The 17344-nt window shown below is 42.3% G+C and overlaps 1 protein-coding gene across 1 annotated transcript in view; it reads left to right on the forward strand.

The window, feature by feature from the left end:
* The window catches only part of LOC139762691 (GATOR2 complex protein WDR24-like), a 458282-nt gene that overhangs the window by 312967 nt on the left and 127971 nt on the right, over positions 1-17344 (forward strand). The window lies entirely within an intron of this gene.

The raw sequence follows: 17344 nt of genomic DNA on the forward strand, positions 1-17344 counted from the left end.
GTCTTAAGTACAAAGAGACGAGGCTGACTACCTCCTGTGGGAGGGACAGAGTCAAGAGAGAGAGAGAGAGAGAGAGAGAGAGAGAGAGAGAGAGAGAGAGAGAGAGAGAGAGAGAGACCCTCCTCACGGGCCAGGCACTGCTGAGCCTGTGAGGAGGGAGGATAAAAGGGAATGGGTGATCACAGGCTCAGCTGTGTAGAGTTGGAAAGGTTATTATTGATGAGGGCGCGTCGGCGGACCACTGGGAACGGCAGATAAAGGTTGACATAAACCCACATCCGTCTTGTCATTTTGGAACGAGATGTTGTTCTTCTATTCATGCGTCCATCTTGTCATTTTGGAACGAGATGTTGTTATTGTATTCATGCGTCCATCTTGTCATTTTGGAACGAGATGTTGTTATTGTACTCATACGTCCATCTTATCATTTTGGAACGAGATGTTGTTATTGTACTCATACGTCCATCTTATCATTTTGGAACGAGATGTCGTTATTCTATTCACACTACAGCTTAAAATCCATAATTTTAATCATTATCGTCTATACCAAATCTCTGGATCCGTTTTATGACGCTCTTGTGGCTCCGAGATCTCCGTGCAGGAGCTGGGGAATGTTGGACCCCTGTTGAACAAGTTCTCCTTTTCCGTCCATTGACGATGACTTCCCAGATCACGGTGTGAACCACTTGCAGGAGGAGTCCGGTAACACCACGGTTATGTGTCTGTGAACCATTATATTCTTTAATCATATTCTATTCTTTGTAGGACTGTCTATATATATATATCTAAACCACAAAGGAATATAGAAGATAGATTGTTGGAGAGGAAGGTATAGATCAGACAGTGTCTATATAGAGAGAAGAAAGATAAAGAATTCGATAAAGATAATAAAAGAGACCAAAACCTTGTTAGTCAACGTGGAGATCAAAGATAAAAGATAAGATAACACAGATGAGGCTAATCAGTCGTGTTCCACCCTAATCAGAAGGACAAAGAGAGCCAGCTGTACAAAAGACATGAATCAGTTGGACATACAAATAGCTGTTGCCTCCTGGGTTCTGTGGCCTGACATGACCCTCCACCTGTCACTAGGACTTAACAAAGGCAAATCATCTCGAGTCCTTTGTTGCCATAACAGTAGCCATTAATGTAAGCTAACGAGATGTTCATTGTGAAGCAAGATGGAATATAAATTTAGCCTTTACCAACAGCAGTCGTTAACAGAGCTTTTGTCCCCTTTCCCCCCACGTTGCAGAACAAGGTGATTACAAGCTGGTAACAGTAGGGTGGGTGTATGTATTTACGCCACTATTGGCACCAGCAGACTCGGTGAGAAGTAAGATCATTATGATGAAGAGAATTTGCAGTGGGGTTTTTTTTATTTTTGGGTCAGGTGGCAATATTATTTTTCCCAGTGTCACGAAGAGAAAAGTGATATCTTTTTCGGAACATGAAAGTAATTATTTATGCGAAGTGGATCCCACACTTATGAAACCACTTTTGTAAGTTCTAAGAAACAGACACGTAGACACAGACATGAATATATTTGCAAACACATAACGAAAAAAGAAAAACACCAGATAACAGACTGTCTTTCTGTGATAAGACTCGACACAACTGAGGGGGAATATATATATACATATATATATATATATATATATATATATATATATATATATATTTGTCTTTCACGAGGTCGAATGGTGGCTGTCATGGGAATCACATATGGGTGGCAGGATCTTGAAATGCCCCCACTCTCTCTCTCTCTCTCTCTCTGTCTGTCTCTCTCTCTCTCTCTCTCTCTCTCTCTCTCTCTCTCTCTCTCTCTCTCTCTCTCTCTCTCTCTCTCTCTCTCTCTCTCTCTCTCTCTCACACACACACACAAGCGTGTCCACCACCAGTGGGCAGGCGTGTTGGGTCGCCCGTCAGGATTTCCTCTGATATTCCCATTTTCTCCTCCAGCGAACGAAACCCAAAACGAACATATATGATTATATATATATATATATATATATATATATATATATATATATATATATATATATATATATATATATATATTTCTCAGAGACGATCGTATGACACTGATTTGCAGTGGGCTGTCCACTTGACACCCTCTGATCATACTTGAGATTTCCTCGATCGTCCGGTTATGTGACTGCCAAGAGAAGTGGGAGCTGAAGGGTGATCCTCCACACCAGCTGTGTAATGGCACGGTGTGTTTGGAAGAGCCAGGCTGGCTGGATGTCTGTGTCTTATACTACCTCGTAAATCATCCCCCTGGACTCACAGGTGTTATTGTTGCATGGCTCCTACTTATATCAGTCCATTTCTAATATGTTCGAGGCTCCAGTCACGGCCAGATGTCCACGCCAAAGGCCAGGCCTTTGAGTGAAATACAGAGAGGAGTATGAACAGGGGAAGTGAAGAGACGATGGAGAAGTATTTTACGAATTTGGGAGGGAGAAGTTGAACCTTTTTGGTCCACAGTCGTTCGAATGTTCGACGTAAAAGGAGACATTTTGTGTACTGGACCCGTGGAGACATTTTGTGTACCGGACCCGTGGAGACATTTTGTGTACCTGGACCCGTGGAGACATTTTATGTACTGGACCCGTGGAGACATTTTATGTACTGGACCCGTGGAGACATTTTGTATACTGGACCCTTGGAGACATTTTGTATACTGGACCCGTGGAGACATTTTGTACTGAGCCCTTGGAGACATTTTGTACTGGACCCGTGGGCTTCGTCTGGCCCTACTCAGGCAAGGCTTTAGCGGAAGCTGTGCCAAAGCTTGAGGGGAGTAACAGACCCTTGTGGTTCATCGGTGTGTCCCGCTTTAGCTGATCTTCTGTCTTATGAGGAGGAGGAACTCACACGTCCAAGATGACCCGTGCCTCACTCATTCACATACAGCCAACTTCTTTGTCGTTTTTCGACGTTATTTCAATTTCCTTATACAATTTTACTACGTGAAGCGATGTAATACGTTCCTGTCTTTATATATATATACGTCTTCGATGAACGTTCTTACACACTGTGTGTCCTTTTCTCGTCATCAATTACGTAAATACAGAACATTTCCTGGAGATGTGTGTGTAACAGACAGGGAAAAGACATCGTCTTTCTCACTTCTCTTTTTCTCTACGGGATACAAGTGGGTTCGCCCGGTAATATCCCACAAGGCACGAGCGTACAACTATGGATGAAAATCCTGTAATTATGAGGTTACGGATCGCTTTATATACCGTCTTTCCCAACTGCCTGACTTCCACTGTGGCACAGACGCGACACAGCGAGTTCTCTGGAGCGGAGGGGGATATCCAGTGACACAGATTCGAGACAGAAAAAGAGCAAGATTTATAGACAGAAAAGAACAGAATCAGAGCATCAGCCCAGATATCCGGTTGAGGCTCATAATCTTGGGGACCCATCTTCAGGCGAAGAAGGACGTGGTGTGAGGACGTATACACCCCAGAGACCTGGCTTGAAATGACGCCTATGAGGAGGCCGCCTTTCACAGCCACTTCAGGAGGTCTCACCACCACCTCCCCCCCAAGGGGAAGTGGCAGTGGGGGTGAAGGTAGGAGGGAGCATCGTAGATGGTATACAAGTGAAGTAAGTCCCACATGGGTCGCTACGAGTGAGTGTCTGAGATGGGGCGTCGCTACTCCTGTAGAAAAACGACTTTACGTCTACTGGAATGTGACGGTTTAGATTCTTGAGAGCGAGTTATCTACCTTATCTACCTTTGTACAAGATATCTACCATACCATACCCATCTAGAGTACAAGATATCTGCCATACCATACCCATCTGGAGTACAAGATATCTACCATACCCATCCTAGAGTACAGGATATCTACCATGTCGCACCCATCTAGAGCACAAGATATCTACCATACCATACCCTTCTTAGAGGACAAGATATCTACCATCTACCATACACATGCTAGAGTACAAGATATCTACCATACCCATCCTAGAGTACAGGATATGTACCATACCCATCCTAGAGTACAAGATATCTACCATACCCATCCTAGAGTACAGGATATCTACCATACCCATCCTCGAGTTCAAGATATCTACCATGATAACCTGGGATACAGTATAACTACAGTACGTTATCTTGGCTTACATTTTGCAAGAGTAACTTAATATTTCAGCAGCAGTAATTTCAGAGCTGAAGCGGCACAGTAACATGGTTTAAAAATGTAGGACATGCAAGGGTCGCCCTCTTGTTTTCTCAAGTACTTTTCTGATGTTCAAGCCAGAAAGGCCGCCACCCAAATCCTTTTATATCGTGTCACAAGCCTTCTCCCAAGTCCATTGTTCTTGGATATAGTTTCATATTTTCTAGGTGAATCAGTCCGATTAAATAGCCATCATACTGATCATATGAAATAGCCATCATACTGATCATATGAAATAGCCATCATACTGATCATATTAAATAGCCATCATACTGATCATATTAAATAGCCATCATATTGATCATATGAAATAGCCATCATACTGATCATATTAAATAGCCATCATACTGATCATATTAAATAGCCATCATACTGATCATATTAAATAGCCATCATACTGATCATATTAAATAGCCATCATACTGATCATATTAAATAGCCATCATACTGATCATATTAAATAGCCATCATACTGATCATATTAAATAGCCATCATACTGATCATATTAAATAGCCATCATACTGATCATATTAAATAGCCATCATACTGATCATATTAAATAGCCATCATACTGATCATATTAAGTAGCCATCATATTGATCATATTAAATAGCCATCATACTGATCATATTAAATAGCCATCATACTGATCATATTAAATAGCCATCATACTGATCATATTAAATAGCCATGATACTAATAATACTGAATAGCCTTTCTTTTTCTCTCCATTCTTTTTGAGTGGGGTCAGTTAATGTGTCACGATCTTTGATCTCTGTACAGAGACTGGAGCCACCAGGTACCCTGAGCCAGGAGCAGTAGACAGCTACACACACACACACACACACACACTTGTCTGGTTGTGGTAAGTGTGGTGTTGGACCACTCTGTAATCTTGTGGAGAATTACGGTGTGTGGTAAGTCCCTCAGAATATTCAACAGTCACTTAACTTAGACCCGGGGAGGAGAGTGGGTCATTTTCCTAAGTGCTGAAGCCTTGTGGATCCACAGAGGGGGGAACATAACCCCCTGAAATATTGAGAAGACATTTGTCTCCGCCTTACAAGAGTTAAACGGAAGACCAGGTTTTGGCGAAACCTTGGGGGGGGTAAGGAGAGGAGCGACACAAAGAGGGTTTTTTCTTCCCACATCTCAGAGATGTCATCTGCCTGAAGGTGTTAGGAGAGTTCATCCCACTGAGGACACAAGACGTCTTCAAGCTACTGAAATCATAAACGGGTGTTTATCTTTTTGAAGGTTTAAAGGTATTATAGCTGAAATTGTAAAGCGTTTATCACCCTGAAAAGTATGAAGTGTTTATTTATGGCTGAGGTAAATGGAGAGATTATCCTGTGTACAATGTAGAGGGAATCTATCGTATATATAAATGTATTCTATCGTATAGGGTGCGACTGTTGTTATGAGAAGGCCCAGGAGTTTTATCCCACTGAATCTATTGAGAAAACTAGAGAGAAAAAATATGGGGTGACCATTGCAGCAAAAGAGGAGAGAAGTATCGTACCCATGAACCGATTTGAGCGGGATATTAAACCATTATTGAAAACGTACTCACAGGGAAGAAAAATCAACTCCAAGAATAGTGTAAGTTTCAGAATTCTGTTGTGGAAAACAAACTTTCTAATTCCTGGAAACGGTGGCTCACATCCCGAATCCATGAAGGGACCAAACTTGGTAAAATATTTACACTCGAACAAAAGTCTGGGAAACATTTCCTGGGAAAATAAACTTATGAGAACTGCGAGGGAAGATTAAACAGAAGAAAAGTTAGGGGGTTATAAGCGGCCTGGTGCCTTTAAGGATGCGCTTCTCCGGAGGGAACCAGATTTCATAAGGTTTTTGTGTGGGTCACAGACCTTTCCATGTATGATGAACGAATGTAACGTTGGATGACGTAGACGAGCGTCGTAAGATCCGTCACTCGTAATAGTGTTATACAGTCTAGTGTTGGCTGCTTGTGGGTAATGCATGAGGATGACAGATAACAGAAGACCTGATGGTCTATGACGAGGTTACCCGCAATAATACGTGGTTACAATGATACGTGGAGGTACGTGGGAATGCCAGATAACAGAAGACCTGATGGTCTATGACGAGGTCACCTGCTGGACGAGTGAAATACAATAATACGTGGAGGTACGTGGGAAAGCCAGACAACAGAAGACCTGATGGTCTATGACAGAGACCATCTACCGTAGGACAGTTTCAGTGTCCTGAATTCCTTGTGTATATAGATGGAATCGTGATGGTAAAGCAGGAGGGAGGGAGCAGCCTTCACTGGAATGACACCATATGTTGGGAGTGGGAGCATAACAGGGTGATGTCAGGCCAGGGTGACTATGTCAAGGGGAGAATAATGATCGTAATAAAAGGGAGATAACAATATAGCAGGAAGGGTGTGTATGTTACGTTGTATTACATCAGGGGAGGGAGGCTGTATCAGGGGAGGGAGACTATATCAGGGGAGGGAGGCTGTATCAGGGGAGGGAGGCTGTATCAGGGAGGGAGACTATATCAGGGGAGGGAGACTATATCAGGGGAGGGAGACTATATCAGGGGAGGGAGGATATATCAGGGGAGGGAGACTATATCAGGGGAGGGAGGCTGTATCAGGGGAGGGAGGCTATATCAGGGGAGGGAGGCTGTATCAGGGGAGGGAGGCTGTATCAGGGGAGGGAGGCTATATCAGGGGAGGGAGGCTGTATCAGGGAGGGAGGCTATATCAGAGGAGGCAGGCTATAGCAGGGGAGGGAGGCATTGTATAATAGGGAGAGGAAACAAGATAATATCAGGAAGAAGAAAGTGTCGAAGATGTGTTGGGTTTTATGAAGAAAAACACTTTATATGTAAATCTTAAGGTAGAAGGTTATACCAAAGGAGGAGAGGAGTGTCAGGGATGTGGGGGGAGTATCATGTTATAAGAAATGGTAAAGGGAAAGAGTTAAGATGTTTCCCCCAGGCACCAGTGGGTTATTATCGACCAACAAAGCCATCACAGCAGAAAATCCTCCCCCAAGCCAAGTTTGTTTTATTGTCAATAAATGTTTCATTTTACACCATAAACATCAACTTTGGACTCTATAAACAAACGAAGGGAAGAGATAAGAGAGAAAGAGTATTGCATTGGCCATCTTGCAACGCCAACATTAACTGGAGTCTAACAAAATACAAAAACAATTGAATATCTTACGGTAGATGAAGCTGTCTCAATATGTTGACGTGAAAACCAGGACAATATCTGCTACGTAATGTATTCAACAACTTTTTTGTTTGGGTTCAAAGTTTGTCGTTATCGTGGCCTCCATATTGTAAGGTAGACATAGTACCAATATGGTGCTATTGTGTACAGTCTTCCCGTCGAACCAGATACATATTGTAAGGTAGACATAGTACCAATATGGTCTTATTGTACAGTCCTCTCGTTGAACCAGATACATATTGTAAGGTTGACATAGCACACCAATATCGTCTTATTGTACAGTTCTCTCGTTGAACCAGACACATATTGTAAGGTTGACATAGCACACCAATATCGTCTTATTGTACAGTTCTCTCGTTGAACCAGATCCATATTGAAAGGTTGACATAGCACACCAATATGGTCCTATTGTACAGTTCTCTCGTTGAACCAGATCCATATTGAAAGGTTGACATAGCACACCAATATGGTCCTATTGTACAGATCTCTCGTTGAACCAGATACATATTGTAGACTCATGGCTTTGAAATATATTCTTCCAAAGTTCTCTCTATTGTACAATCCTCCCTTCGACCCAGACACATGATATAGACTCATGACTTTGAAACGTATTCTTCTGAAGTTCTAATACATGAAGGTAGACCAGGAGGCTTCCTGTAACGTATTCTTCTGAAGTTCTAATACATGAAGGTAGACCAGGAGGCTTCCTGTAACGTATTCTTCTGAAGTTCTAATACATGAAGGTAGACCAGGAGGCTTCCTGTAACGTATTCTTCTGAAGTTCTAATACATGAAGGTAGACCAGGAGGCTTCCTGTAACGTATTCTTCTGAAGTTCTAATACATGAAGGTAGACCAGGAGGCTTCCTGTAACGTATTCTTCTGAAGTTCTAATACATGAAGGTAGACCAGGAGGCTTCCTGTAACGTATTCTTCTGAAGTTCTAATACATGAAGGTAGACCAGGAGGCTTCCTGTAACGTATTCTTCTGAAGTTCTAATACATGAAGGTAGACCAGGAGGCTTCCTGTAACGTATTCTTCTGAAGTTCTAATACATGAAGGTAGACCAGGAGGCTTCCTGTAACGTATTCTTCTGAAGTTCTAATACATGAAGGTAGACCAGGAGGCTTCCTGTAACGTATTCTTCTGAAGTTCTAATACATGAAGGTAGACCAGGAGGCTTCCTGTAACGTATTCTTCTGAAGTTCTAATACATGAAGGTAGACCAGGAGGCTTCCTGTAACGTATTCTTCTGAAGTTCTAATACATGAAGGTAGACCAGGAGGCTTCCTGTAACGTATTCTTCTGAAGTTCTAATACATGAAGGTAGACCAGGAGGCTTCCTGTAACGTATTCTTCTGAAGTTCTAATACATGAAGGTAGACCAGGAGGCTTCCTGTAACGTATTCTTCTGAAGTTCTAATACATGAAGGTAGACCAGGAGGCTTCCTGTAACGTATTCTTCTGAAGTTCTAATACATGAAGGTAGACCAGGAGGCTTGCTGTAGACTACAAGAGTCTCCTGGCACCTCTACTGGAAATGGTTGAATGTGGTGAGGACACAAATGATCTTTGGTCATCATCTCAAGACGGATGACGTCCACGTCAAACCTTCCCTGGGGCTTCAACAAGGATGTATCGTTGTGATAAGATCAATATATATATATATTAAATGACTCTACATTTCCAGTGATTCTAAGACTTGATAATTTATGTTCATTTCATTTCCGCGTGAGACCTTTGGTTCATCATCTGATATCAAGATGGCCTTATTACTTCTCAGAAGGGAGTTGTATTAAGTTCTTTTTAATGTAATTCTTCCACATCTGTGTTGAGAAACGTCCAGCTTTTATGATTACCTTTTTGATTTCTTTGCGACAACACACACACACACACACACACACACACACACACACACACACACACACACGCTACTCCTATGATGCCCATGTTATATATCACAGCAAAGAGATGTTGTCACTGTCATATGACACGAGACAAAGGTGCTGTCAGTGTCATATGACACAAGACAAAGTTGTTCACCCTCCTGACTCACAACAACTCACCCTCACAGCTTCCTCATACACCATGAGGCAGCCCCAGTGAGGGTCTTGTACAAGACAGTGAAGCCCCTCACCCTCACAACTTCCTCATACACCATGAGGCAGCCCCAGTGAGGGTGTTGTACAAGACAGTGAAGCCCCTCACCCTCACAACTTCCTCATACACCATGATAAACACTGGACTGCCATCTGAACCTGAGATAATATCACACATTAATCAATTCCCGACTATCAAAGTTCTTTAGAATTACGTCTGAGTAAGAAATGGCAAATAGTATGAAATATATATATATATATATATATATATATATATATATATATATATATATATATATATATATATATTTTTTTTTTTTTTTTTTTCATACTATTCGCCATTTCCCGCATTAGCGAGGTAGTGTTAAGAACAGAGGACTAGGCCTTTGAGGGAATATCCTCATATGGCCCCCTTCTCTGTTCCTTCTTTTGGAAAATTTTAAAAAAAAATGAGAGGGGAGGATTTCCAGCCCCCCGCTCCCATATATATATATATATATATATATATATATATATATATATATATATATATATATATATATATATATATATATATATATATCTACACCCAGGCACTCAGTCAAACACTAACCTTGTTAACTCTGGTCTCTCGTCAATTATGTGCCCTTACTATTAATCACAGATTCTGCCATTAAATTCTTCCGGGGATAGATATCTGATATTCCCTTCCAATAAACTGGTAACGGCATACAGAGCCGTTGGAGTCCGCTAACCTCGTTCCTGTGTCCCGATTTCGTAGCAAAATAGTTTGGATTTGTTTATCTTTTGCTCTAGGGTCGGCGCGGAAGCTGTTCGTCTCGCTGTGGTGGAAAGAGAGAGGAAACAAAAAAAATTAAAAGGTTTTCTCGCGAGTGCAAGGTTCAAACTGTCAGAGAGAGGGTTCACGTCTGAACTCTCCCGGAATGAAATGATGCGATGGATGTCACGTATTTTACAGTGTACCCTTATTTTGATGCTGTCCTGTCCTGCAAATCAATGATGGTGGTATTCCATATGCATTGTGTAGGTGACTGTGGCTTCACCACAGGGTCATTCATACCGTCTCTCACGCATTGGCTGTCTAGTTGCTCTCCACCGCATGGACATTGCCACAACCTGTCCTCTGATCTGATATACACATTGCCTTCGTCTGTCTACGAGAAACCTGTGTCGCTGGCAGACACCCAAGTCCCCACTCTTATCACGAGGTGGAGCTTAAACCTCTAACATTTGTAGTGAGGAAACTAAGGACGCTTCACCAACAGCTGGGACGGGGGGGTTGAAAAAAAAAAGGACAGAAAAAAAAAAAGAAATACTTGATGTCTTGAAACAGGATGGTGAAAAGAAAGAAAATGAAGATCGTCACCTACGACTGTCTCCAACGGAGTCGGGACAGAGGATAGACAGAGGGAGAGAGATAGATAGAGGGAGAGAGAGAGAGAGAGATGGGAAATAGACAGAGGGAGAGAGAGAGAGAGAGAGAGAGAGAGAGAGAGAGAGAGAGAGAGAGAGAGAGAGAGAGAGAGCGGAAATAGACAGAGGGAGAGAGAGAGAGAGGGAGGGGAAATAGACGGAGAGAGAGAGAGAGAGAGAGAGAGAGAGAGAGAGAGAGAGAGAGACGGGAAATAGAACTAGATGATTTCTGAGGCCATAGAGGGAATAGGATGCGACGTGGCGTGAGATGGGGAGGAACACACATTGGGGTGGAGATCCCTTGTAAGATGACATAGTCTCCCCTTCTCTCTCTCTCTCTCTCTCTCTCTCTCTCTCTCTCTCTCTCTCTCTCTCTCTCTCTCTCTCTCTCTCTCCTGTCCCCATCCCCACGGGGAGATATCATAGACGCTGAATATGGGTATCTGTAGAGCAACCCTGCGTCTCCTTGTACCACAGGCCATACAGACCCTTGGGTCCTGAAGACCATAGAGGGTGATTTGAGCGTCGGCCTCGCTGGTGGATATAGCCAAGGGTGGCGACCCAAGGACATAACCTGACTCAGGGAGGGAGTGGAGGGAAGGAAGGAAGGAAGGAAGAGAGGGAGTGGAGGGAAGGAAGGAAGGGAGGGAGTGGAGGGAAGGAAGGAAGGAAGGGAGGGAGTAGAGGGAAGGAAGGAATGGAGGGAGGGAGTGGAGGGAAGGAAGGAAGGAAGGATGGGAGGGAGTAGAGGGAAGGAAGGAAGGGAGGGAGGGAGTGGAGGGAAGAAAGGAAGGAAGGGAGGGATTAGAGGAAAGGAAGGAAGGGAGGGATGGAGTGGAGGGAAGGAAGGAAGGAAGGAAGGGAGGGAGTAGAGGGAAGGAAGGAAGGGAGGGAGGGAGTGGAGGGAAGGAAGGAAGGAAGGGAGGGAATAGGGGGAAGGAAGGAAGGGAGGGAATAGAGGGAAGGAAGGAAGGGAGGAAGGGAGTGGAGGGAAGGGAGGGAAGGTCTTGGCCGCTCAAGGGGGGAGGTTTATATACCGAGTCTGGCTCGTGTGGAGGAAGCCTCGTTCGTACTGACACAATACGGGTCAAACGTAACTTAGTGTCAGAAACCTCAGAGAACTGAACAGTATGATAGATCACATGGTATGCAGCTGCAGAAAGTGCATATGAACGCGCACCTACATAGAACATACAAACCTCCAACACCCAGGATCGAACCCGGGGACTCCTGGAGACCCCGTTGCTCACCAACGTGAGACGAAGGGTATTCGAGTACATAATATTTGAATAGTCATTTATTTCCCTATTAGGGGCGGTCATATCCTAGCGGTAGCGCTCCCGCCTGTGGCACAGGAGTCCCGGGTTCGATCCTGGCTGTTGGAGGTTTGTATGATATATATATATATATATATATATATATATATATATATATATATATATATATATATATATATATATATATATATATATATATATATATATATATATATATATATATATATATATATATATATATACACACACACACACACACCTATATCATTCCTTAAGGGATACCAGTGTGTTAACATGCCATATACTCAGTTTCTCATTATCGTTCGTCCGTAAGTCATAATTTTTCACACATACCGTACACAGATATTTTTTCTTCCTAGTGTATGTTTAACTATTACATATACGTGTGAGTTTATGTACATAAGGATTACATATACGTGTGTTTGTGTACGTAAGTATTACATATACGTGTGAGTTTGTGTACGTAAGTATTACATATACGTGTGAGTTTGTGTACGTAAGTATTACATATACTTGTGAGTTTGTGTACGTAAGTATTACCTATACGTGTGAGTTTGTGTACGTAAGTATTACATATACGTGTGAGTTTGTGTACGTAAGTATTACATATACGTGTGAGTTTGTGTACGTAAATATTACATATACGTATGAGTTTCAGTTAGGGCGCGGGGTAGTGAAATGTGGCAAGGCGTCCCCGTAGACTTTCTCACGCGCTCAGCCCAACAGAAATCATGATATATATCCATTGTACGTCTGTCAGTATCCTTTCCACTCCCTTCCTCTGTAGGATACTGATGAAACCATCCTTCAGTAATAACCCCATATAGTATTCCTATATGTGAGGCTAGATGTGTGTGAGTGAATACTGGAACGAAAGTGATCAATGAACGTGGAAAGATGTTACCGCTCATGATGTACGCACATTTGAGACTTCTAGTCTGGATGTAATCAGTTCTTCTTCTTCTTCTTCTTCTTCTTCTTCTTCTTCTTCTTCTTCTTCTTCTTCTTCTTCTTCTTCTTCTTCCTCCTCCTCTTCTTCTTCTTCTTCTTCTTCTTCTTCTTCTTCTTCTTCTTCTTCTTCTTCTTCTCCTCCTACTCCTCCTCCTCCTCTTCCTCTTCTTCTTCTTCCTCCTCCTCCTCCTCCCACGTGAACATCACAGTGTTCTGTCTCATCCATCGGTTCATATCAGACTGTCCATCTGCCTCACAGTTGAATTCTAACATCTGAATCATTAATGACATCGGCGCACATCAGAATCATCGCGGCCGCTACCGTGGTAGCTACGCGTCTGGTCCTTTCCCCTCTTTCTTGGCGCTACCTCGCTAACGCGGGGGAAACAACGATTGGGTAGCTACTCGTCTATGTCTTTTGCCTGTTTCCTGGCGCTACCTCGCTAACGTGGGGAAACGGCGATTGAGTATAATGAATATAACTAGACTTAAACGTAACGTGACGTTTGAATGGTGCTTACACGTTACCATGCGTGAGCAGGTGGTGTGAATGCAAAATTTCCTGAAAGATATGATTGTCGCTTGGATACAAGTGATTTGGATGTTAATGATACTCTTATAAGTTCGAGTATGTGAGTCTATATGGCACATAGCTAAACACTCGTTCATCATCATCAATAACGAGTGATTTGGATGTTAATGATACTGTTATAAGTGGGAGTATGTGAGTCTATATGGCACATAGCTAAACACTCGTTCATCATCATCAATAACGAGTGATTTGGATGTTAATGATACTCTTGTAAGTGCGAGTATGTGAGTCTATATGGCACATAGCTAAACACTCGTTCATCATCATCAATAACGAGTGATTTGGATGTTAATGATACTCTTATAAGTGCGAGTATGTGAGACTATATGGCACATAGCTAAACACTCGTTCATCATCATCAATAACGAGTGTTTTGGATGTTAATGATACTGTTATAAGTGGGAGTATGTGAGTCTATATGGCACATGGGTAACACTCGTCCATCTTCATCCATAATTGACGCTTCAAACAGAGACTACGTGTTTTTTCCTCTTTCTTACCGACTGGAGAGCGAGAGCTGCTGCCTCGATTTCAAGCAGAGGAATTGAAGGGGTTTGATCAGACGACCATGGTGAATTTTTTTTTCCTTAAGCCTTCCCTGAAAGGAGGGACGAGATACGTTAACCTCGGGGTGCCGCTGGGGGATCCTCACCTGGGGCAGTTTTCGACTTTTCACCGGGGGAGAGAGAGAGAGAGAGAGAGAGAGAGAGAGAGAGAGAGAGAGAGAGAGACTTCTTTTTTTCTTTTTTTCTTTTCTGATATTTTGTGAAGTGAATCGAGGATTGGCGGGGTTGACCAGGCGAAAGGGAGCGTCGGGTGGAATGTGGATTTATCACGCCCTGGTGCTATGGGGGTGACCCTGGACTAGAGAGAGAGAGAGAGAGAAGAGAGAGAGAGAGAGAGAGAGAGAGAGAGAGAGAGAGAGATGGAAGACAGAGAGGGAAGGTAGGAGAGGGATAAGTGGTGTATATATATATATATATATATATATATATATATATATATATATATATATATATATATATATATTCCTATGAGTCCACGGGGAAAATGAAACACGAAAAGTTCCCAAGTGCACTTTCGTGTGATAATCACATCATCAGGGGAGACACAAGAGAAGAATGTAACAGTCAGTTGATATACATCGAAAAGACGAAGCTAGGACGCCATTTGGGAACTTTTCGTGTTTCATTTTCCCCGTGGACTCATAGGAATATCTTGATCACGCGCAAAATTGTGATCCTTTCCAATATATATATATATATATATATATATATATATATATATATATATATATATATATATATATATATATATATATATACACTCGTAAAGATAGATAGATAGATAGACAGATCCGTATTGGAATAAAGCCCTGTTGTGTAATAGCTGCTTCCGACACGAGTTTGAAGGTCTGTTGTTTACCTCCCCCTCAGGTCATCAGTTTTGTATATGTTTTGACATTTTTGTGTTGGCTGGGTTGTGGTGTGGGGGAAGCGAGAGGCTCTCTGAAATGTGAGACAGGGATCAGGGATTTGCTTTCTTTTTATTTCCATTTTGTATTTGAGGGTTGGTTACGTAGTGCTTTGAGGGGATGTATTGGGGGAATTATTAATTTTTTTTGTCTATTTTCATTTTTGTAGATGTTGAGTGCTTGTGATTGCCTGTCAAATTCTCTGCTTTCGTGTGGCGTGCAGCCTTCTTGCATTTGTCGTTTGGCTGGGATGACGTGGCAGGTGAGGCATGTCTTAAGGTGGAGCGTATGTTCTCAGGGAATACTCAAGGATTCTCGTTCTTGTGCCAGTAAGTGCCCTGGGGGGGGGTTCGTTTGTGAGTTGCTTTTTCATGATGGGATTTGTGTAACACAGAGGGTCATTTTGAGTGAAGCTTTGTGGTTTATCAGAGTCTTACAAGTAATTTCTCATTTTGGAGGTCCTCTTTGCCCAGGCATATACGTACGTCATGTGTCGTAACTGCAACACTGAGAGCATGAAATCCCAGATTTATCTGCGTCGATAACTCAAAATCACTGGAAAACTTCCGTAACCGACTTCAAGAAACTAAACTTCAGTGTTTCCAAGAAACTAAACTTCACTGTTACGATTAGCAGCAGAGCTGAATGATGACTGTACGATTTCTTTCTTCGATGCAGTGGTGAGTGCCACGGCAGGGTCTTCCGTCACCGACTCTCATACACAAGTCCCACCAACCAAGGTAGATGTATGAATAGAGAATGTACTCAGAATTGCAAGAGGAGGGTCGTACGTGCACACGTGAGGCGAACGATCAAAGGTGTGTTCAACCTAGACAGCTTCTACACCGAGAACTTCAAACTGTTCGGCATTTAAATCAGCAGTGGATATTCAGATGCTGAATTTGACACCATTGTGAGCAACATGCTTGAGTAACCTCCCGTGGCAAACAGACAACCTGAACATGGCAGCATTAAAGTTTACCACAGGAACACATTTGCGACGACATGTCGAAAGGCTGGGAAGGCCGTGCGAGATAGTGTGGCCTGAAACTGCAAAGCGATTGATGAAGACAAGGATACAATATTGGGGACTGTCAGCCCTTGCACATAAACCACATTGGACATACAACCTGCACCCTGAGTCGCCGCCTCTCGCTTCACTTACGAAAAGTTGGAATAAAACAACATCATGAACTAAGGAGGGAGGTTATAGTGAATAACACCAGAACCATCGCTAGTTGCAGTGATTAGAGGAGACTACAGATATTGGAAGCCATTCATATTAGAGAGAAAGCGCCTGTCATCAACATCCAGACAAACATGAACACCGCGATACAGCTCTTTGATTGCCTGCCAATAGGACGTAGACGAATGGGAGACGCCATCGACAAGCCACAAGCTATCAAGTCTGCCATTGCTGGAGGGCAGGAACGCGGTCCTGGGTTACGAAGGTCAGAAAGAATCAGACGAGCCCAACCTGACCTCAGCTTCACATCCGGACAATAACGGTCTCGCTTGGCCCTACTTAGTGTATTTAGTGATGGACTTTTATTCTTACCTGATGTAATTTTGTTCTCTGTTTTTCCTCACCTATAATTTTTTTCTATTTCTGTTTCTAAATTTTGTTTTTAGATTGTAACTCATACTTCCCTTCATTATATATATATATATATATATGACCGTCTTTATATGACTCCGTTACTCAAAAATATAGTGAAAATATAATACTTATATTCCTACTAATGTGGTTATCACTTTAAACTCCATCTGGAGTGTCGTGAGGTATTAGTTCTATTCATCATTATCAGTGTTGTGTATTTTACACACAATCTTCATTTTTTACCTCTTTACCGGTAAGATTGTTTGCATTAAGAGACCAGTATTACCTCACACTGATATCAAAACATATTTCCTCAAGTCATACTATGCTGCTTCCTATCTCAAGTACCAGTATACTCTGGGCTGAACCGTTATACCATACTTTGTCAATATCGAATAAATATTCCTGAAGTGTGGCCATCACAGGCATCTTATTGTTTTTTTTTATCCCTGAGAATATATTATTCAGATTCGTGGCAGAAATATATAACCAGAAAAAAA

Source organism: Panulirus ornatus, chromosome 44 (assembly GCF_036320965.1).
Source record: "Panulirus ornatus isolate Po-2019 chromosome 44, ASM3632096v1, whole genome shotgun sequence".
In the NCBI taxonomy this organism is placed as follows: Eukaryota; Metazoa; Arthropoda; class Malacostraca; order Decapoda; family Palinuridae; genus Panulirus; species Panulirus ornatus.